This window comes from Giraffa tippelskirchi, chromosome 4 (assembly GCF_054371585.1).
Source record: "Giraffa tippelskirchi isolate mGirTip1 chromosome 4, T2T-mGirTip1v1.2.pri, whole genome shotgun sequence".
Taxonomy (NCBI): Eukaryota; Metazoa; Chordata; class Mammalia; order Artiodactyla; family Giraffidae; genus Giraffa; species Giraffa tippelskirchi.
The window spans coordinates 66,628,248-66,649,947 of NC_137278.1; the positions used below are offsets into that span (position 1 = coordinate 66,628,248).

At 41.3% G+C, this 21,700-nt stretch overlaps 1 long non-coding RNA gene across 1 annotated transcript in view; it reads left to right on the forward strand.

Annotated features, from left to right (window-relative positions):
* The window catches only part of LOC145545350 (uncharacterized), a 439,405-nt gene that overhangs the window by 142,682 nt on the left and 275,023 nt on the right, over positions 1-21,700 (forward strand). The window lies entirely within an intron of this gene.

Consider the following 21,700-nt stretch of genomic DNA (forward strand, 5'->3'; position numbering starts at 1 on the left):
TGTGAAAGTGGTGACCTCAGTATGCCAGCAAATATGGAAAACTCAGCAGTGGCCACAGGACTGGAAAAGATCAGTTTTCATTCCAATCCCTAAGAAAGGCAATTCTAAAGAATGCTCAAACTACCGCACAATTGCACTCATCTCACATGCTAGCAAAGTAATGCTGAAAATTCTCCAAGCCAGGCTTCAGCAATACATGAACCGTGAACTTCCAGATGTTTAAGCTGGATTTAGAAAAGGCAGAGGAGCCAGAGATCAAATTGCCAACATCTGCTGGATCATTGAAAAGGCAAGAGAATTCCAGAAAAACATCTATTTCTGCTTAAGCCTTTGACTGTATGGATCACAATAAACTGTGGAAAATTCTTAAAGAGATGGGAATACCAGACCACCTGACCTGCCTCCTGTGAAACCTGTATGCGTGTCAGGAAGCAACAGACTGGACATGGAACTGGACATGTACATGAACTGGACATGGAACAACAGACTGGTTCCAAATAGGAAAAGGAGTACGTCAAGGCTGTATCATGTCACCCTGCTTATTTAACTTATATGCAGAGTACATCATGAGAAATGCTGGGCTGGAGGAAGCACAAGCTGGAATCAAGATTGCTGGGAGAAATATCAATAACCTCAGATATGCAGATGACACCACCCTTACGGCAGAAAGTGAAAAAGAACTAAAGAGCCTCTTAATGAAAGTGAAAGAGGAGAGTGAAAAAGTTGGCTTAAAGCTCAACATTTAGAAAACTAAGATCATAGCATCCGGTCCCATCACTTCATGGCAAATAGATGCGGAAACCGTGGAAAAAGTGAGAGACTTTATCTTTTTGGGCTCCAAAATCACTGCAGATGGTGACTGCAGCCATGAAATAAAAAGACGCTTACTCCTTGGAAGAAAATTATGACCAACCTAGACAGCATATTAAAAAGCAGAGACATTACTTTCCCTACAAAGATCGGTCTAGTCAAGGTTATGGTTTTTTCAGTAGTCATGTATGGATGTGAGAGTTGGACTATGAAGAAAGCTGAGCGCCGCAGAATTGATGCTTTTGAACTGTGGTGTTGGAGAAGACTCTTGAGAGTCCCTTGGCCTGCAAGGAGATCCAACCAGTCCATCCTAAAGGAAATCAGTCCTGGTTGTTCATTGGAAGGACTGATGTTGAAGCTGAAACTCCAATACTTTGACCACCTGATGCGAAGAACTGACTCATTTGAAAAGACCCTTATTCTGGGAAAGATTGAAGAGAGGAGGAGAAGGGGACGACAGAGGATGAGATGGTTGGATGGCATCACCGACTCGATGGATATGAGTTTGGGTAAACTCCAGCAGTTGGTGATAGACATGGAGGCCTGGTGTGCTGCGGTCCATGGGGTCGCAAAGAGTTGGACACGACTGAGTGACTGAACTGAACTGAACTGAACTGAACTGAAAACAGAAGTCATGCTGAATCACCCCAGTATTATTTTTAACTGTGGATGCTGAGTCCAGTGGCTTCTGTTGTTGCCTGATTGAGCACACAATTACTCATTTATCCCGCATTTTGTGTAGGAATTGGTTGCTCTCATGTTGAATTATTTCACACAAAGGTCCAAATGCAATGGAGTTTTCACAGTTGTTGGGGAGGGCTGCTGAGTACCTTGACCCAGCTGCCCTGTAGTGTAGTATTGTTTCCTGAAACCTTTCTTAGAATACAGCCTTATTGATAGTTTTATGTTTTTATTATAGAAAAAGGTGAAAGGACTGTACTGTTGGGAACAGTAGCTTTTAGACACATTTGTTGTTGCTGTTCAGTTGCCAAGTTGTGTCTAACTCTTCTCAACCCCACAGATTGCAGCACACCAGTCTTCCCTGTCCCTCATCACATCCTGGAGTTTGCCCAAGTTTCAATTATCTCATCATCTGTTGCCTTCTTCTTCTGCCTTCAATCTTTCCCAGCATCAGGGTCTTTTCCAGTGAGATAATTCTTTGCATCAGGTGGCCAAATTATTGGAGCTTCAGCTTCAGCATCAGTCCTTCCAATGGGTATTCAGCATTGATTTTCTTTACGACTGAGTGGTTTGATCTCCTTGCTGTTCAAGGAACTTTCAAGAGTCTTCCCTGCACCATAGTTCAATTCTTCGGCACTCTGCCTTCTTTATGGTCCAGCTCTCATATCTATACATGACTACTAGAAAGACCATAGCCTTGACTATATGGACCTTTGTTGGCAAAGTGATGTCTTTGCTTTTTAACATAGTGTATAGTTTTGTCATAGCTTTCCCGCGAAGAAGCAATTATCTTCTAATTTCATGGCTGCAGTCACCATCCACAGTGATTTTAGAGCCCCAAAAGAGGAAATCTGTCATTGCTTCCACATTTTCCCCTTCCATTTGCCCTGAAGTGATGGGACCAGATGCCATGATCTTAGTTTTTTTAATATTGAGTTTTAATCTGGCTTTTTCACTCTCCTCCTTCACCCTCATCAAGAGGTTCTGTAGTTGCTCTTTGCTTTCTGCAATTAGAGTGGTATCATCCACATATCTGAGGTTGTTGATATTTCTCCTGTCAATCTTGATTCCAGCTTGTAACTCATCCAGCCCAGCATTTCTCATGATGTGCTCCGAGTATCAGTTAAATAAATATGGTGATAATAAACTCCCTTCTCAATCCTGAACCAGTTAGTTGTTCCATGTATGTGTGTCTTAGTCACTCAGTCGTGCCCGAGTCTTTGTGACCCCATGGACTGCAGCCCACCAGTCTCCTCTGTCCATGGGATTTTCCAGCCAGGGATACTGGAGTAGGTTGCCATTCTCTTCTCCAGGGGATCTTCCTGACCCAGGGATCAAACCCACGTCTCCTGCATTGGCAGGCAGATTCTTTACTGCTGAGCCAACAAGAAGCACATATTAATACACACACACACACGCACACACACACACACACACACACACACACACACACATACATATACAGGTATGCTACTGCTGCTGCTGCTAAGTTGCTTCAGTCGTGTCCGACTCTGTGCGACCCCATAGACGGCAGCCCCCCAGGCTCCGCCGTCCCTGGGATTCTCCAGGCAAGAACACTGGAGTGGGTTGCCATTTCCTTCTCCAGTGCATGAAAGGGAAAAGTGAAAGTGAAGTTGCTCAGTCGTGTCTGACTCTTCGCGACCCCATGGACTGCAGCCCACCAGGCTCCTCCGTCCATGGGATTTTCCAGGCAAGAGTACTGGAGTGCGGTATGCACAAATTGACATATATGAAATTGATTTCCCAATCTAGTACCCAGTCTATTTTCCTATAGGTTATACATTGGGAAAAACCGAAAATAGCTATGGAATAAAAATTTGGCGTGCATTATTGAGTTTCAGGAGGGGAAACACTAGGAAATTACATCCTTATGTTCTCTTCCAGGTTTTAACCCAATCAGGATAAAGGGGTTTGATGAAGATCAAAATGTTGGCTTTGTTACTGATAGGACTATGTGAAAGAACATAGTTTAGGTGTGAGTTTCTAATTATTGAACTTGGAAATTAGAATTGTACACCTTGTCTTTGGCTACACTGGATAACAACAGTCGTGCTTCCACAGGGCAAAATCTTTCCTGCTCTGTACCATATGCCTCAGAGAGGGTGGACCAAGGCAGTGTCTTCACAAGGAGGCAGATGTGGGTGAGAGAAGGAATGAGTTCTGCACATTGAATCTCCCTGCCCCTAACTTGACCATCACCCTATGAGAGCCAGAAGCAAGAGGCTTAGCCTGAGATTTCCAATTAAGGTATTAGTTTTAGTATCCAAAGTGGAGACAGACGCTGAATGGAAGAGTTGATGCTCAAGTGTGAAAGAAACACTGGAAGCTGTTTTATCATCTTTTTATGGGAAACTAGATGAAAACCCTAGATGTCAATTTCACCTTTTTTTTCTTAGCCTGGAAAGGTAAATCTGCTTGGTGCTTTGTGTGTTTTGTCCTGGTCAGTGACATAATGTCAATCTAATGATTTATTGCGCTGCTGAAGTGCTGGAAGTGATGTGGGCTTTGTCATTTGCTCTGGTGGTGGCTTGTCACCCAGGGGCAGGGATGTCTTACATCCAACCAAGCACCCGTCAGCGGCCCAGTGCCAGAACTACAGTCATTGTTTTCAGTGTGTTCAATTCTGGTCATCTAGGTCAGTAAGCCAACTGGTGGGGACAGAGGCTTGTTTGAGTTAAGCTTAAATCAAAGCATCAGAAGCAGAAAAGGATTAAATTGCGCTAGTATTTGCTCTTCCTAACACCAGCCATTGCACAACACAGAAAAACCACTGATTTTTCTCCTTTATCATTCCCAGCTCCTTGCTTTTACTGTATAATTGGAGTGTGGGGCTACAGGAGGGGTGGAGTCATCCTCTCAAGGTCAAGTGGTTCGCTCATTCCTCCCCTCCCCTTTACACACCCAAGAATCTCAATTACCTTCAAGTAGAAAAGAGCTGGCCTCTCCGCTGGCTCAGAAAGTAAAATATTTGTCTTCAAAGCAGGAGACCTGGGTACAATACCTAGGTCAGGAAGATCCCCTGGAGAAGGGAATGGCAATCCACTCCAGTATTTTTGCCTGAAAAATCCCGTGGACCTGATTGGTTATAGTCCATGGGGTCGGAAGAGCTGAACATGACTGAAAGACCAAACCACCACCAGACAAAAGCTACAATGGAGGTTTCAGCCTTTTGGATGCCCTCAGATTCTTGGATGAGTAGATTAATATGTTTTCATCAGATTTCACCTAGAAACTTAATCCTATATAATAGTTTGTCTGATTTGTGCATTTATTTAAATAGAAAGGATTTAAAAGTCATAAGATTGCATTTGTTTTGCATTTAATGAATTGTGTTTGTTAACCTGTATTAAGTTGTTTTTTTTTTTTTCAAAAAGAATAGGAAATAGCAATGTCATGAATTGGGCAGAACTGAGGGCCCCATTATAGTTAACAGGTACTGATCAAACATCCTCAGACAACAAAGTACAGCAATATCAGGGCTTCCTCAGGATGGGACACATGTTGTGTTCCTATCAGCTTCAGATTAGCCCTGTGCCTATATTTAGCCTACTAAAATGCAGTATTTCTGGTTTTTCTTTGTAAATGTGTTCATTCAGGAAGACATTTATTGTGAATGGCAGGAAGGCTGTGTTGAGAGTCAGAGATGAGATTTCTCTTGTGTCATTTAGAAATTCACAAGGAATGGAGGTGAACAGTAGCTGAGCATTGGAAGAAATTAGAGCATTTTGAGTCTGGGGTCCTCTTAGGTAATTTATGGCAGTCACAGAGAACTGATACTAAATGCCACCTCTGTCATAGGAATATAGTACCGGAGCTTTAGGGAGGTTTGAAATTAGTTTTTGCTCAAGGGGTGTGATTTCAGAAATTCACTTTTGCCTATTTGGTTATGAATCTCAATAGTTACACTTGAAATCACTGCTGACTGAAGTATCACTGCCTGGTCCCCTGAGAATGGCTTCTCCTATTCTTTGCTGTCCTTCCACATCTTTGAAGAATCATTCACCAAATGACAATTTCCGTATGAGTAACAAGGTAGCTTCTGATTTTCTCTTTTTCCTCTTTTCTCTGATATAACACTGGAATTGATTTACCTTCATTTTCAACTTGATATTTCACCCCCAGGGCATAAATGACTCATGGCTGATCATGCTCTTTCAGTGGATTTTTAACCTTTCTTTGCTTAATATATTTATGACAAGGGTCAGAGAGACTTCACTCAAAAGCAGATGGGGGTCTGATGGTTCTGGGAGTAAAAGATTTTTCTCTTGCTTTTTAATTTAAGAAAGTTGAAGACAAGTCAGCAGTAAAAGTGAGGCTGGAGAACAGAGCAATCTAAGATTTGGCCGCAGTACTTTGTTGCTCAGCAGGGCTGAAATGATTTAGTAGAGCACAGATGATGTTAAGTAATAAATAGGCAAGGTCCAAAAGATTAATTGATGGGTTACACACATCAGACATGCAGCCCTCCTCCTGGAAATGGGTCTCCTCTCCTCTCCATCCTAATAGGGAGGGGGACATGTCATCCAGCTCTCATGCTGAAATATGCCTCTTGGTAACAACTCCAGAATGGTATTTAAATAAATGCCTGTGTGAGAACCTCTCACTTTTTTCTTCTTAGTACAGTGATTGGGAATAGAGGGTGAATTACAAGCAATAAAAAAGATGAAGAAATGACATCTTCCCCTCACATCTAGCCTTCATGCAGACTCACAGAATGGTACAGCTGTTTCACAAAGTAGAACTGAAATTCCATTAGCCTCAGAAATGAAAATACTGTGTGTTTCTGGGTATAAGTCTGAATAGTTAGTTGCTAAAGAGCTAGTCAGTACAGAAATTTCTCTTTACTGTGTATCTAACAATATAATATGGTGTATATATATTTATTATCTATGGAAAGGCTTTATGATACACTTGTTAAGAGAGAGAAAAATCCTCAAATGGAATGAGATTTGTGATTCTACTTTGTATTGAGTTGGCAAAAAAAGTTCATTTTTTTTCATAAGAAAAACCCCAATAGAAAGCATACAACCTCAAAATATTAATAGATATTAAGAGCACTTATCATTTGGTGGGATTATGAGGAGTTTTGTTTTCTTTGTATTCTAGTTTTCTAAAAGGGACACGTTTGTGTGTTAAGAATAAAACACAATTATTAAATTAAGACGAAAACTCCGAGTTAGTGAGTTGCCCATCAATGGTTCATAAACCTGAGTTTCCTTGATGAATTGCAGGCGAAGCACAGAACCTTTGCACAGAGGTTCCCTGAGGCTTTACAACTTACGCTCATCATTTCTGAAGCTGCTGCCTCCTTTAACAGCTTGAAGGGCTGAGAGCCTGAATAGGGGAAATCTTAGAAGTCTCTCAGGCCCTAGTCAGGGCTTTGACTCAACTGCTTACCATTCTGGACAAAGTAAGTCATTTTCAGAAGGGAGAAGACAGGAGCCTGGAAATTATTCTTGGTGAAGACCTTTCTACCTCCACCTGTTCAAAATGATTGAGTTCCAGTTGCTCTACTTCCTCAAAGCTTTCTTTCATGTCTCTAGAAAAGACAGAAGAAGTTTTTGTCATGTGGCTATTTTCACTGAAAACAAATAGCAAGGATGACCAACTCAGAAAAGAGGGTGTATTTGCCTATTTAAATACATTCACATCTCTATGTTTTCTAATCATTTGCCCAAGGAGGTGCCCCAGAGAGCAGGAAGTCCATTACTTTCTACTGAAGGGTCACCTATCTCTATCCTAACATCCTCACCCCAACTTCCAAGAACTCAGGCTCATTCATTCAAAAGGGAACTGACTGTCTCCACCAGAGCCAAGCAAAGGAGTCCTCCATACCTAGGTCTCTCAGAGCCACAGGGTATTGCTGTTGAAGTAGGTTCCTGAGGTTGTGGTGCCTGGTCTGTATGGGAAACAGTGTGCCCAAGCTGGGACTCCAGGATGACTGTTTTCTTAGTGTCCTCTCAAGCTTGGCCAACCCCAAAGCACAGGACATAACTGTCTGTTCTTTCCAACCAGCCCTCCCTGTCCCAAACCCTTGAACTTGAGTCTCCAGCTTAGACTTGCCAGGGAAATTGATTTCATGGAGGTTTTTGTCTTCCCGTGCCACAGGGGTCTTGGTCAGAGCCTTCCTGGTCCACTCTGGCAGGTAGCTTTGAATGTCCAAATCAGGGATGCCATGTAGGTACTTCTCATCTCCTTTCTCCCAGTGCTCAGGGATCCTCTTGTAAAAGAATCTAGTGGGAGTTTGGTCAGTGTGATTAGGCTCTCTGTGTTTGCTAATTTTTGAAAATCAAAGTTAGGTTCCTACCCTCCCTTCCATGGAGACTTCCATCTTTCTTGATGATGACATTTTAAGGGGATGGCTTTCAGATCTTTGAGTTACACATTCCTGAGTTGTAGAAATTTTACATCTTAAAGTGGAGTAGCCTGTCTAAAATTTAGTTAAGCTTAGGGGAATATTAAGGAGAAGGCAATGGCACCCCACTCCAGTACTCTTGCCTGGAAAATCCCATGGATGGAGGAGCCTGGTAGGCTGCAGTCCATGGGGTCGCTAAGAGTCGGACACGAGTGAGCGACTTCACTTTTCACTTTCATGCATTGGAGAAGGAAATGGCAACTCACTCCAGTGTTCTTGCCTGGAGAATCCCAGGGACAGGGGAGCCTAGTGGGCTGCCGTCTATGGCGTCGCACAGAGTTGGACACGACTGAAGCGACTTAGCAGCAGCAGCAGCAGCAGCAGCAGGGGAATATTAAGGTTGTTTAGGTGAATAGCAGCCTTGATGTAATGAAAAAGTTCTATCTCACCTCCCCTCACTCGCCTCCTCCAGTAGGTAACTACTGTTCTGTTACCTACAGCTCAGGGAGTTTCTGAGGGTGAGTTTTCTATGGAAGGGGCTAACAGGGTTATAGCAAATTTTGTCATAAGATCATTCACAGCATAAAGTGCTTTTCCAACTTCGTTGTAATCCATGAATGGATACTTCATATAATGCTTTGGGTACAAAGGAACTTAAGAAATTATACCTCCTTAAGGAGATGCTAAACTACAAGCTGGGGAGTCTATATTTTTGTCTTTGTGACAACATTGTAGGTTTTCTGCCGCAACCTTATAAACAAACTAGCACCAATATTCCCTCTGCACCTCCAGGTTAGTAACTCAAAGAAAATTTACTTCACCACAATGTCATTTCTTATTGTATGCAAGTTTAAGATGTGTTGTAATGTGTCTTCATTTGCTTTTATTCCATATAAAGGAGTTAGTAAAATTTATTAGGCTGATAGGTTTTTAGAGACTGTTCTGAGTTCTGTATAAATTACTATAAGATCCACATGGGGAATTACAGCCAGAATTATTAGCTCTGTTTAGATCAAGACGTAATACAGAAACATCTGTCCAATAAGGAACTCATTCTGTTGTCTCTCTCTGCCTGTCAAGTTGGGTTCTACAAACAAGACTATTTCCAGAGTACCTTCACAAGGGACATACCATGTTGTTCTGTTCATCACCAGTGAGAAGTAACTTGATGTTTTCATTGCTAATACCTCTCTTGCAAAGTGTATTGACACTTCAGTCATTTGGGAGTCAAATCAACATATAAAGAGTGTTCCTCTTCTGTGAGACCCACCCACACACTTCTTGCCTGCAAATTACTCTATATCTTAAGAGCCAAGATATAGCCGTGTGGATAGTGAGGTCATGCTGGACTGCTTATATAAATCTTAGGAATATCAGCAGAGATTTCACCTTGAGGTATGTGACTCATTACAAAACAAACTCTGAAGATATTATTTATCACAAGAGGTGAGAGGATGGAAGAACATGTACAAAATAGACCTTGTGTTTCTGACAAAGCCTGCTTTGTTTTTCTTTCAATCTCTTTTGCATAGGGTAAACCTCCTGAAAAACTCCCCATGCATATACCTATTTCTTTTTGCCTTCTTTCCTATGTTCATTCTTTACTGCAGATAAATAAATCCATTCTTTTCTAAAATGGAAGTATGGTTGGTGTACAATATTATATAAGTTACAGATGTGCATGCATGTGTGCTCAGTTGTTTCAGTCGTGTCTGACTCTTTGTGACCCCATGAACTGTAACCCACCAGGCTCCTGTGTCCATGGGATATGCCAGGCAAGAATAATGGTGTGAGCTGCCATGCCCTCTTCCAGGGAATCTTCCTGATCCATGGATTGAAGCTGAGTCTCTTTCGTCCTGCATTGCAGGTGGATTCTTTACCCACTGAGCTGCCGGGGAAGCCCAAGTTCAGGTGTACAATATAGTAATTCACAATTTTTGAAGGTTATACTCTATTATTGTTCAGTTGCTCAGTAGAGTCTGACTCTTTGCAACCCCATGCACTGTAGCATGCCAGGCTTCCCTGTCCTTCATCATCTCCCAGAGCCTGCTCAAACTCATGTCAATTGTGTCGGTGATGCCATCCATCCAACCGTCTCATTCTCTGTTGTCCCCTTCTCTTCCTGCCTTCAATCTTCCCCAGAATAAGGGTCTTTTCAAATGAGTCAGTTCTTCACATCAGGTGGCCAAAGTATTGGAGTTTCAGCTTCAACATCAGTCCTTCCAGTGAATATTCAGGACTGATCTCCTTTAGGATGAACTGGTTGGATCTCCTTGCAGTCCAAGGGACTCTCAAGAGTCTTCTCCAACACCACAGTTCAAAAGCATCAATTCTTAGGTGTTCAGCCTTCTTTGTGGTCCAACTCACATTCATACACGACTACTGGAAAAACCATAGCTTTAACTAGTCGGACCTTTGTCAGCAGAGTAATGTCTCTGCTTTTTAATACATTGTCTGGGTTTGTCATAGCTTTTCTTCCAAGGAGCAAGTGTCTTTGAATTTCATGGCTTCAGTCACCATCTGCAGTGATTTTGGAGCCCAAGAAAACAAAGTCTGTCACTGTTTTCATTGTTTCCCCATCTATTTGCCATGAAGTGATGGTACCAGATGCCACGATCTCAGTTTTCTGAATATTGAATTTTAAGCCAGCTTTGTCACTCTCCTCTTTCATCTTTATCAGAGGCTCTTTAGTTCCTCTTCACTTTCTGCCGTAAGGGTGGTGTCATCTGTATATCTGAGGTTATTGATATTTCTCCCGGCAATCTTGATTCCAGCTTGTGCTTCAACAGTATGTGAACCAAGAACTTCCAGATGTTCAAACTGGATTTAGAAAAGTATTTAGAAGAGGATTTAGAAGATGAGCCAGAGATCAAATTGCCAACATCTATTGGATCATGGAAAAAGCAAGAGAATTCCAGAAAAACATCTACTTCTGCTTCATTGACTGTGCTAAAGCCTCTGACTGTGTGGTTCACAACAAACTGTGGAAAATTCTTAAAGAGATGGGAATACCAGACCACCTTACCTGCTTCCTGTGAAACCTCTATGCAGGTAAAGAAGCAACAGTTAGAGCTGGGCATGGAACAACAGAATGTTTCCAGATTGGGAAAGGAGTACCTCAAGGCTGTATATTGTCACCCTGCTTATTTAACTTATACTCTATTATAGTTATTATAAAATATTGGTTATATTCCCTGTGTTACATACTATATTCTTATAGCTTATTTTATTTACTTTTTAAAAATCAAATCTTTTTAATCATTAAATAAATCTGTCAATATTATAAGAACATCATCTGCCTTTTTTTCAAGAAACAAACAAATTTGTAGTGACATGATACTGAGTAAGAATAAATATGATTCAAATGTTAAGATGAAGATGGAATGTAAATGTTTGCCTTGTAGCTTGTTTTATATATAATAGTTTGTACCTCTTAATCCCCTACTTCCGTATCGCCCTTCCTCTCTTTCCTTTCCCCACTGGTTTGTTCTTTGTAATCCACGAGTCTGTTTCTTTTTTGTTATATTCACTAACTTGTTGTATTCTTTTAGATTCCACTTATAAGTGGAATCATACACAGTATTTTTATTTCTCTATCTGACCTATTTCACTTAGCATAATACCTTCCAAGTTAAACAGATTCTTTCTTAAACTCACTGTCATATGTAATGTTTCTGCCTCTACACCAGTGCTCCCCTCTGAAGGAATGTCTTCACTTCAACTCTTTCCCTCTTTTGCTCCCTCTACCTTGCTAACTTCTCTTAGTTAAAATAGGTAATGAAGGTTCATCCACTGTATCCTCTGTTCAGGCTCACAGTGGATTGATTAGATGGTGCCTGCCCACATTGGGAAGGACCATTTGCTTAACTCAGTCCACCAATTCAAATGTTAATCTCTTTTGGAAATACCTTTGTAGACATACCCAGAAAGAAGGTTTACTCAGATATCTGAGCATCCCACAACCCAGTTAAGATCACACGTAAAATTGAGCATCAGAGGAAGAATCAATATAACTGAACTCAGGTTTGGCAGCTGGCTGCTCCAAAGCTAATACTCAAGAAGTGAGTGTTGGCAGAAATTTACTCTAGTCAGAAAGGCTGGCAATCTTGGGAGAAGGTGGACTCATGTCCCAAAAGCAACTCAGAAGGTCTGCTCAGGGAAAAGGGAGAAAAAAGGAGAAAAGAATCTCAGTTAATCATTGAGGCAAGAGAACAACTCTGAGTCATCTTCCATTACCTGCAGGCTGGCTGACTCCTCATGATCTTTCTTCAGATGTTATCTCATCTACAGGATTGCTAAGTGGGCTGTTGCAGGTAAAAAGCTGATCATTCTTTAACTACTTGAATCTTCATTTCCACTTCTTTTAATCTAGGAAAAGAATCTACAGGTTAGGCAAGGTATTGTGAATTTAGTAGAGCTAAGTCAGGAGTTAGGTTTATTATTAAATAGTGATCTCATTTCTATAAGGTTTAAACAGAACAGAAATAGGCAAACAGAAAGGGGCAACAGAGCTGCTCCTCACAAATCCCTACTTGTCAGACATCATTCCATTTCTATGGAATTATGGGCAAAAGTCCATCTTCCACAACTTCATGTTGACATAGGGTGTGAACATGAGACTGTGGCATCTCTTTGCTGACCATTTTAGTTGCCTGCTTACATACAGGCAGAGCAAGTTATAATTATTTTGATGCCCACAAAGATATAGATGATTATGAGCAGTAAAATTAATCCCATTCTCTTGAGACAAGTTTTTGGAATTGTGCTAGCCATAGATGTAGTCGCTTATGTCATGACTGCAGTCTGGTCAACATGCGGGTAGCCTTTTCCTTCTTGTAGCAGTTATAGTATCTGTAAAACAACTCAGGAATGTGTATCAGACACTGATCTGTGACTCTGTTATCCTAGTCATTAGCTGCTTGAGCCTCCTCCTTTGTGACTCAGGGAGGGCTGAGAGATTTCAGTTTTTCTACAAATAAAAAGGCAGGGGGCATGGTGGAGCCTCTGTACTTGGAGTGGGGATGCAGGGTTCTCCTCCGTTTCATTAGCATCTTATAGATATTGTTAAAAATAAAAATTCTTGGACCACATCCCATACCTACTAAAGCCTCATCTCTGGAAGTGGGGCCCAGGAAACTATGTTCTAATTTGCTGTCCAGGTGATCCTCATGTACATGTACATGTTTGAAAAATACTGTGTTTAAATGTTCTGCTCTGTCCTCTTGATGGGGTATCTCTGTCCTCAGGCTTTAAAACTCTCTGTCCTGAGTCTGTTTCTGGAGCTTATATGGGTCTCTCCCCCAGGTCCATTGAAGGGCAATTTGCGGGGGGAGCTTTGGATGAACATGGACATGTGAAGGTGTCCACACACACGTATGCCAAGCCCCTTGATGGGCAGCATGGAGTTGAGGGCAGGAAGAGAAAGGCAGTGAGACACAGGCTAGGGGCTGGTTTTTCTGTTCTAGTTCTAGATTTGAGCCTACTTTCTGGGTTGTTTTGAAGTTAAATTTATTAAGATAGCTGTAGAGAACATGCTTTACTTGGTTTTTTGCTAGCTTGATATATGCACTTTCCCTGTGGCTCAGTGGTAAAGAATCTGCTTACCAATGCAGGAGATACAAGTTTGATCCCTGGGTTGGGAAGATCTCCTAGAGAAGGAAATGGCAATCCATTCCAGTATTCTTGCCTGGAGAATCCCATGGATCGAGGAGCCTGGAAGGCTACAGTCCATGGGGTCACAAAAGAGTCAGACATGACTTAGCAACTAAACAACAAAACAAGCTTGATATATACCATTTTGATATTTAGGTACATGGTATGAGGGCTTCTATTTGTACTCTCTGCCTGGGCCTGCAAATATTAAGGTGGAGTCTGAAGTAAAGTTTTAATATTAGTTTTCGTTTTGTGTCTTCCCCTGGACTGGAACTCCTCAGGGATAAGGACTCAGTTTTATTTGATCCTAACTCCCGCCTCCTGCTGTGCTGGGCATAAGTGACTTAGTGAATGTGTGCCAAATGGTGAATAAATAAATGAATGCCTTTGTGAAAACTGAGGCTGTTGGGGAAAGTTTGCTGGGGAGGTGCTGGGCCCACATGATGTTTGTTCCTTGATTAGAACCAATGAGACCACAGCAGGCAGATGGAGTGTCCTCAAGCAGGCAACACTCTCTGCTGTTAACACATAAATTGTTAGAATTAGGGAAAATAAAGGGGGTATAACAGTGACATGATGGCACCTGATGGAACTGATTTCTCAGACCAAACAAAACTAAGTGGATCTTAAAGTCCAAGCAAGGTGGCAAAGAGAACCAAATGCCACAGATTAATTATAAGTAATGAAAACAGCTGTCAAACTAGTCTGAAATCTTGGCCTATTACAATTAAGTGTTCAATACAAACTAATTAAATTAGCAGTTCCCAGGTGTTGGCTTTACAGACTGTATAAATTATTCATTGAGTCAAGAAGCTCTGTCTATACCAGGGCCTTATTTTGATGGTTCTTTTTGTTCTATGGTTTTCTGTGTGGCATTTGTTCCTTATTTTTTAAATTGAAGCATAGTTGATGTACAATACAATATTATGTTAGCTTCTGGTGTACTACATGATTTGACATTTGCATACCTTATGAAATGATCATCACACTAAGTCTAGTAACCATCTGTCCCTATACAAAGTTGTTATAATGTAATTGACCATATTCCTCAGATGGTATATTGCATCATTGTGGCTTGTTTATTATATAGCTGGAGTTTTGTATCTCTTAATCTCCTTCTCCTATTTCCACTACTTCAGCCCTGCTCCCTTCTGACAAGCACATTTGTTCTCTGTGTCTATGAATCTGTTTTTCCTGTCTTGTTTGTTATGCTTTTTAGGCTCCATGACTAAGTGAGATCATGCAGTACTGGTATTCTCTTTCTGACTTACTTCACTTAGCAAAATATACTTTAGATACATCCACACTGTTGCAATTGGCAAGATTTTGTTTTTTATGGCTGAGTAAATTCCATTTTGTGTATGTGTGTATCACATCTTCTGTATCCATTCGTGTATTAATGGACACTTTCATATCTTGGCTATTGCATGAACATTGGAATGTATATATCTGTTTAAATTAGTGTTTTTGTTTTCTTTGGGTAAGTACTCAGAAGTGAAATTGCTGGATTGTGTGACAGTTCTATTTTTAATTTTTTGAGATCCTCCATAGTATTTTCTATAGTTGCTGCACCAATTTATGATCCTACTAATAGAGCATCAGAGTTCCCTTTTCTCCATATCCTTTGCAACACTTGTTATTTCTTCTTTTTTTGATAGTAGCCATTCTGACAGATATGAGGTGTCATCTCAGAGTGGTTTGATTTGTGTTTCTCTGTTGATTAGTGATGTTAAACATCTTTTCATGTGTCTGTTGGCCATCTGTCATCTTTGGGAGAATATTTATTCAGGTCCTCTGCCCATTTTTTAATCATGTTGTCTGGTTGTTTTTTGTTTTTTTTTGGTGTTGACTTGTATTAATTCATTGTGTGCTTTGAATATTAACTCCATACTGGATTATTGCTTGCAAGTATCTTTTTCTATTCAGTAGATGGCCTTTTCATTTTGTTGATAGTTTCCTTCACTGTGCAAAGCTTATTAGTTTGATGTAGTCTCATTTGATTATTTTTGCTTTTATTTCCCTTGTCTGAAGAGACAGATCAAAAAAATATTACTAAGCAAATATTTTCTTCTAGAAGTTTTATGGTTGATTCTTTTGCATATAGCTGTCCTGTTTTTTTCAATGCCATTTATTAAACAGGTGATCTTTTCACCATTGTATAGTCTTGTCTCCTTTGTTGTAGATTTACCGTAGAAGAGTGGGTTTGTTTCTGGGCTCTCTGTTCTGTTCCATTGATCCACGTGTCTGTTTTTGTGTTACTACCATACTGTTTTGGTGATTGATCTTTGTAGCATAGTTTGAAACCAGGGAGCATGATACCTATAGCTCTGTTTTTCTTTCCGAAAAATTGTTCTGGCTATTTGGAATCTTTTGTGTTTCCATGAAGATTTTAGAATTATTTATTCTAGTTTTGTGGAAAATGCCATTGGTATTTTGATAGGGATTACATCATATCTGCAGATTGCCTTGGGTAGCACGGTCATTTTAACAACATCAGCTACATGAGCATGGTATATCTTTGCATTTATTTGTGTCATAGTCAATTTCTTCCACCAATGTCTTATAGTTTTCTGAGTATAGTTTTTTTTTACCTCCTTGGTTAGATTTACTCCTAAATCTAGGAGTAAATCCTAGTAACTCCTACATATCTTATTCTTTTTGATGCAATTATAAATGTTTTTTTCTTAATTTCTCTTTCTGATAGTTTGTTGCTAGTGCATAGAAATGGATCAAATTTCTGTATATTAATTTTGTATCCTTTGAATTTGCTGCTGCTGCTGCTAAGTCACTTCAGTCGTGTCCGACTCTGTGTGACCCCATAGATGGCAGCCCACCAGACTCCTCTGTCCCTGGGATTCTCCAGGCAAGAACACTGGAGTGAATTGCCATTTCCTTCTCCAATGCATGAAAGTGAAAAGTGAAAAGTGAAAGTGAAGTCGCTCAGTCGTGTCTGACTCTTCGTGACCCCATGGACTGCATCCTATCAGGCTCCTCCGTCCATGGGATTTTCCAGGCAAGAGTGCTGGAGTGGGGTGCCATTGCCTTCTCTAATCCTTTGAATTTACTGAATTTATTAATTTTGATAGCTTTTTGGGTTGCATTTTTAGAATTTTCTTAATGTGGTATCATTCATCTGCACAGTGATATTTTTACTTTCTTTCCAATTTGCATTACTTCTATTTCCTTTTCTTGTCTGATTGCTGTGACTAGGACTTGCAATGCTGTGTTGAATAATAATGGTGAGCGTGGATATCATTGTGTTAGTTCCAATCTTAGAGAAAAATGCTTTTAGTTTCATACTATTGAGTATGATGTTCGCTTTGGTCCTTTTATGTTGAGTTATATTTCCTCTATATACACTTTATTGAGAGTTTTAATCATAAATAAAACTTTTTTGACAAAATTTTGAATTTTGTCAAAAGTTTTCCTGCATCTATTGAGATGATCATGTGGTTATCTTTCTTTTTGTTAATGTGGTATATCATGTTAATTGGTTTGCAGATGTTGAACCATCCTTGCATCCCTGGGATAAATCCCATTTGGTCATCATAGTATATTATCTTTTTATTGTATTATTGAATTCAGTTTGCTAATATTATGGATATTTTTCACTTTGCTGATCAGAGATATTGGCCTGTAGTTTTCTTTTTTTGCAGTGTATTTGTCCGGTTTTAGTATCAGGGTAAGGATGGCCTCATAAGATGAGTTTGAAAGTGTTCTTCCTCTTCAATATTTTGGAATTGTTTTGAGAAGGATAAACATTAACTCTTAATTGTTTGGTAGTAACTCTTAAATGTTTCCTCTGTGAAGTCATCTGGTCCTAGACTTTTGTTTATTGGGAGTTTTAAAATTACTGATTCAATTTTATTATTGGTAATTGGTCTGTTGATATTTTCTATTTCTTCCTGATTCAGACTTGGGAGATTGTATGTTTCTAATTTGCTGTTAATTCTTTTAGTATATTTTTCATTTCAGTTACTTTATTCTTCAGTTCTGAGTAGTTCTTTTCTATATTTTCCAGTTCTTTATTGTTGAAGTTCTTACAGTGTTCCTTCATTCTTTTGCTGAGTTCAGTGAGCATTTTTATGACCATTGCTTTGCATTCTTTATTAGGTCAGTTATTTAGTTTTCATTTCATTAGTGGTTTTTCCCTGAGGTTTCATCTTGTTCCTTCATTTGGAACATATTCTTCTGTCTTCTCTCTCTTTTACTTTCTCTGTTTATCTCTATGAAATTAGGTGAAGCAGTTACTTATCCTGGTCTTGCAGATGTGTCCTTGTGTGGGCATGTCCCTGTGTACTCTCTGTGTGCCCAGTGGCTTTGATGGGAGAGTTGAATCTGAATTGAGTGTAGGCTGGGACTTTTTCCACCATGCACTGGGGCATTGCCTTATCAGAGTGGGATTGAGACAGAGGGAAAAGGCTAGAGCTGGAGTTTGGCATGGGCTAGACTTCTCCTGGGATACACAGGTAGCTGCAGCCTGGCCAGGGGTAGACTGGAGCCAGAAGGGCTAGAACCAGAGCTCAGTGTGAGCCACAGCTTCTCTCAGGGCATACTGGCAGTTGCTGCCTTGGCAAAGGATAGGATGGAGCTACAGGAGCTGGAGAAACAGCCTGGTGCAAGCCATGGCTGCTTCTGGGGTGTGATGATGGTTGCCTTTTTCATGGGGCATGGGGCTGGAGCCATGTGATGATGGTCACTGCTTTGGTGGGGGATGGGGCAGGAGCTGGATGGGGGGGCTGTGAGCTGTGGTTTCTCCTGGAGTTTATTGGCAACCAGAGCCCAGTGTACGTTGGGGACAAGCTGGGGTGGTCTGGGCAGATTGGTCAGAGAACAAGGCACTTTTTAATCTGCTGCCTCTGTGTTGGGACTGAAAGTGAGCAGTTTTGTATACACACCCTTTAAGAGTGGAGTTTCAGTTTCCCACAGCCGTGTAATAAGCCCACTGGTTTTCTAAACCAGCCTGGGGGGCTCATTTTCTCAGTGTTGATCTCCTGTGCTGGGATGTCCAATGTGGGGTTTGAACCCCTTGCTCGTTAGTGAGGATTCCTAACTTTGTGATATCCCCCTCCTCTTTGGGGTGACCCACCAGGCTTGGGACTTCCAAAGTGGTGCTAGTGGTAAAGAACCTTCCTACCAATGCAGGAGACGTAACAGAGGTGGGTTCAATGCCTAAGTCGGGAAGATCCCCTGGAGGAGGGCATGGCAGCCCACTCCAGTATTCTTGCCTGGAGAATCCCATGGACAGAGAAACCTGGCAGTCTGCAGTCCATAGGGCTGCACGGTCTTGGACACGACTGAAGCCACTTAGCATGCACACACACACCAGTCTTGTAGGTTCTGACTAGACCACTTTTCTTTTCCTCCTACCTGTCTCAGTGTGGTGTTTTCCTTATATCCTTGGTTGTAAAACTGTTCTGATAGTCTTCAGCTCATTCTATGTATTGCTCTCTATATTGTCCTATATGTTCTATATAACATGTAAGTTATAAGTTCTATGTTTCCTATATAACATTCTATATTTGCCCTATATATTGTTGTAGTTTTGGTGTGTTCATGGAAGGTGAGTCCAGGGTCTTCCTACTCTGCCATCTTGATCCTACCTTTTGTTTTTGTTGTTACTATTGTTCTGCTTGGGTATTTTTCACTACTCTCTCTTCCAGTTCATAGATCTATTCCTCTGTATCATTTGACCTGCTGTTGATTGCTTCTAGTATATCTTTATTTTACTTATTATATTTAGCTCTGTTTGGTTCTTCTTTATATTTTCTAAATTTTTGCTAAAATTCTCAGTGTGTTCATCTATTCTTGAGTTCATCGAGTATCTTTATGATCATTATCTTGAACTCTTTTTTAGCTAGATTGCTTATCTCCACTTCATTTATATTTTTTTCTGAAATTTTGTCTTGTTCCTTCATTTGGAACATATTCCTCACTGCGCCTAATTCTTTGTGTTTATTTCTGTATATTCAGTAGGCTGGTTACCTTTCCTGATCTTGGAGAAGTGGCCTTATGTCAGAGAAGTCCTAGGGGGCCCAGCAGCTTATATGCTCTAAGAGTGCCCCCTATGTGAGCTGCATGGGCTCTTTCGTTATGGCAGAGCCACCTACTGCGAGTGTGCTGGTAGGTGGGGCTGGCCCCAGCCCAGCTGATTGCCAGGCTCTGCCTGATGTAGTGGTTGCTGGTCTACTGGTCAGGCAAGGCCAGGTCCTGGGATGACTGGCTGCAGGGCCTGTGGGTGCTCAGGGCTAGTGTCAGCCCACTGGTGGGTGGATAAGACCCCCAGGGCTAATAGGCTGGCGAGAGCACTCCAAAATGGCACTTACCAGCATCAGTGTCCTTGTGGTAGAACGAGCTCCCCCAAATGGCTGCTACCCAGATCCCTAGGGGGATCCCAAATGCATGAGTGGATCTGACCCAGGCTTTTTCAAATTACTACTTCTGTCCTGGAACTTGAAGCCTGTGAGCTTTTGTATTGTGCTCTTAAAGATCAGTGTCACTGTTTTCCACAGCCCTCTGGATCTCCCATACATAGGGACTGTGGCTCACCAGGCTGCTCCATCCATGGGGTTTTCCAGGCAAGAATACTGGAGTGGGTTGCCATGCCCTTCTCCAGGAGATCTTCCTGACCCAGGGATCAAACCCTCGTCTCCTGTATTGCAGGCAGACTCTTTACCATCTGAGCCACCAGGAAAGTCCCCATACACAAGCCCTTCAGAGACTAGTCTTTTCAGGGCAGCTTCCCTGGGCTGGGCTCCTGATTGTAGCTTGGATCCCTTGCTCCTTGGGATTGTTGTTGTTTAGTCGCTAAGTTGTGTCTGACTCTTTGTGACCCCGTGGACTGTAACCCACCAAGCTCGTCTGTCCATGAGATTTCCTAGGCAAGAACACTGGAGTGGGTTGTCATTTTCTTCTTGAGAGGATCTTTCTGACCCAGGGATCGAACCTGCATCTCCTGCATTGCAGGCGGATTCTTTTATCACTGAGCCACTGGGGAAGCCCATGCTCCTTGGGAAAACCTCTGCAATTGTGCTGATTCTCCCGTTTGTGGATTGCCTACCTGGAAGTGTGGGTCTTGACTGTACCCCATATCTCTACCCCTCCTACCCATCTTGTTTGGTCCCTTCTTTATACCTTCTGTTGTGGAAAATCTTTTCCATTGGTATTCAAGTCATTCTCATAGATAATTGCTCTCTAAGTAGTTGTAATTTGGGTGTGCCAGTGGGAGGAGGTGAGTTTAGGGTCTTCCTACACTGTCTTCTTGGCATGTGCCCTGTTTCTGGTTTTATTATAATGCTTCATGTCAGATATACCCCCAAATAGCAGCATAATTGGACAATTAGGCGTGGATGCTGAATATTTAATAAATTCATACTCTTTCTTTGAAATTCTTCTTTTTCCTCTCTAAACATTTTACCTGAGTCTCTTAATAAATGATGGTTTGTATAATTCAGCCAACCCACCGATATTCATTAAAAATCTACTTTGTGTGCGAGGCCCTGGGCCAGGCTGGGAGGAAACTGTGGAGTGAAGGCTGTTCTGTTCCACAGAGAGCTGAGGGTGCAATTGAGAAGTTAGGACACATGTGCAAACAGTGAATCACGAGTCATGTGTGCCAAGTGCCAATTATATTGTGCAAAGCAGGCAGTCTTTTCAGGGTGAAATCCCTTCCAGCTGAGGAGATAACGGGTGTCCATGAGGGGTGTCCAGTGTCACTCCAACATCCCTTTGAGCAGTGTTTTTCCAACTGTATTGACCTTGAGTTGTAAGTAAAGTGAAGTGACCTTGACAGTAAGTGAAGTCTTTGATCTCAGAACCAAACAAATATGTGGGCATGAATCACTGAACTGAAGTTTCACTGACAATACTTAACCCTTTCTATGTGTTGCACACTTTCACCTATTCTATTTTTTAATACTCTTTTCTATAAAAAATATTCTCCCTTATGGAAAATAATGCAGGTTGTCCTCTCAATAAACTGTTAAATGCCCCACTAATTAGCTATCATCCACAACCTGAAAGACACTGCTTTAGAGACCTGACTTAAAACCTTTCTGCTTCTGTGTGGTCAGGCCATTCAAGATGGCTGTTCTCTTGTTTTCGTATGTCCCTTTTCCACCAGTGCCTCCTTCATCTGCGCCTGACTGACCTTCCTACATATTGGCTTGACCAACATGCTTG